The sequence below is a fragment of the Equus quagga genome, chromosome 15 (assembly GCF_021613505.1).
Source record: "Equus quagga isolate Etosha38 chromosome 15, UCLA_HA_Equagga_1.0, whole genome shotgun sequence".
Taxonomy (NCBI): Eukaryota; Metazoa; Chordata; class Mammalia; order Perissodactyla; family Equidae; genus Equus; species Equus quagga.
In genome coordinates, this window is record NC_060281.1 from 38,401,470 (window position 1) to 38,403,760 (window position 2,291).

The 2,291-nt window shown below is 36.1% G+C and overlaps 1 non-coding gene across 1 annotated transcript; it reads right to left on the bottom strand.

Annotated features, from left to right (window-relative positions):
* Nucleotides 1-2,024: 2,024 nt before the first annotated feature.
* TRNAS-GCU (transfer RNA serine (anticodon GCU)) lies at nucleotides 2,025-2,106 on the bottom strand. The gene has a single exon. It is a non-coding gene; the product is annotated as a tRNA-Ser (tRNA).
* Nucleotides 2,107-2,291: the final 185 nt, after the last annotated feature.

The window sequence follows — 2,291 nt, forward strand, 5'->3', positions numbered from 1 at the left end:
GCCAACAACCATCACAGTGATCTTGCAAGACCATCTTTCCCCAGTCTAAACTTAAGATGGCTGAAGCCCCTGCCCGCACCTTTGACTATAGCCACGTGAAGGACCCTGAGCCAGAGGACCCAGATAAGCCACACCTGGAATCCTAAGCCACAGAAATTGGAAGATAATAAATGTTGTTGTTTTATGCAACTAAGTTTTGGGGTAATTCGCTACACAGCAATAGACAATGAATACAAACAATAAATAAGTTGAGTTATATTCATGCTCTGACATACTCTACAGAAATGGAAATAGATCGAATACATCTATCGCAACAATATGAAACTTACAGAATATTACTAATGGAAAAAGTAGAAAAAGAAGTACATTGGATTCTATTTATACAAAGTTCAGAGGTAGGTAAACAATAGTGTTTAAGAATGCAAAACCTGGTGATAAAATAATGACGAAAATGCGAGAAAGTCATAAAATAAAAATCAGGTTGGTAGTTACCCTTGGGAGACAGTGATTGGAAGAGGGCACAAGTGGCACGTACTAGATGCTGGCCATGTTCTACTTCTTGATCTATGCCGCAGCGACACAGGTGCTTGCTTTAGAACTGTGTCAGTTGGCATGTATATTTTATGTATTTTTCTGCATGTGTGATGGATTTTACAGTAAAAAGTTTAAATATTAAAAAACATTATTTAAAAAATTTCAGAAATGTGATAGAAATGGAAACTCTAAGATGAGTACATGGCTATTTTTATACTACAATAAATTACTCTAACTTTTAGTGTATTTTAAAAATTTCTATGACTAAATTATTTTAAAAATCTATTTAAAACATAACAGGAGAAATGTTTGCAGTAATTCTAGGGACTTATAGGTTTACAGCAGATAAAAACCTAATTAGAGAACAAAATTTGGAAAAACTGACCATTTACTTATCGCATATTTTAAAATACATAAAATACTCTATTCTATGTAAACATAAAGTATATATATAATAATAATTCCAGTTTGTCAAGTGTCTTCAGGGAAACTGGGTCTGTCTTGTATTAGTGATTGCATTGTAAATAGAAACAAGACAAACAAACAGAATTGGCTAATGACTATATATAAGATGTTCACAGCCTTTGACTGTTGACCTATAAACAATTTTTGTACCACTAATTCTCTTAAAAAAAAACGGTGAATAAATGAAACAAAGAAGAATGGCTAAAGTAGATTATAGTATGTATGTCAACTCCTTCAACTATAATGCAGCTGTTAAAATTATCACAAAGAAGACCGAGTTTAAAAGAAAAATGTGTGTGATGTTCTTAATCAGAAAAAATGAATTTTTACTTCTATGTTGTTGTTAGAAGGCCATGTAAAGGACGTACAAATATACCCAAGATCGGGAAAAGAGGATCTGACCACTATAAGAGTAAATTTTTTGGTTTGTGTGGTTGTCACTTGAAACTAACTTACGTCGGAATTTCTTAACCTTTTAAAAACTCTGGTGGTCATCTCTTCAATGCTATACATTTCACCAATTTCAGTAGGTAGATTTGTTCTTGAAAATCTAAGTAACCGAAATTCTGCCTTGGTGTATTTGTACTGTTGTTTTTTTTCTATTGACCTTATCTTTTTTGATGAATTTATTTTACTGCTTATAGGAGTAATAATTTCTAAAAGGACGGACTGGAATGACCAAACTCCAGTTTCTGCCCGCTTTTTGCCAGCTCCGTTTGTCTTTCATTTTTTCCTTCCACCTCCTTTCGCAAGCACTTGGAAGGAAGCCTACCAGAAGGAACTTGATTAATCACATGAAGCACCCCACTTACACAATATTGACAATCAATACCCAATCGACCATAAAGAAGAAAACCCACGCAAACCGTAGTGATAGATAGTTCGGGAGTAGGGAAGGGAGAGCAGCAGTTTTCTCCTAGCGAGGGCGATTCAAAGTTAACATCAATCTGGGTATATTGGCTGAAGTTGAAATATATCCCTCTTTCCTTTCCTTTCGAGCCGCCCTCTTTACTAAAATACCTCATCGACGAGGGTGGGATTCGAACCCACGCGTGCAGAGCACAATGGATTAGCAGTCCATCGCCTTAACCACTCGGCCACCTCGTCAGGACAAAGTCTGGCTTCTAAGTACTTTATTTTACAGTTCATACTTGGGAACTCACATCGGATAGATGTCCACATGGACACACAAGGAAGTGGAGTGGGAAAACAGCGATGGGGGGAAAAAACGGGTTTAGTTTTCACAGGAGTCATAAAAGTGGTTGAGACGTGATAGAAACACATTTGCCTGG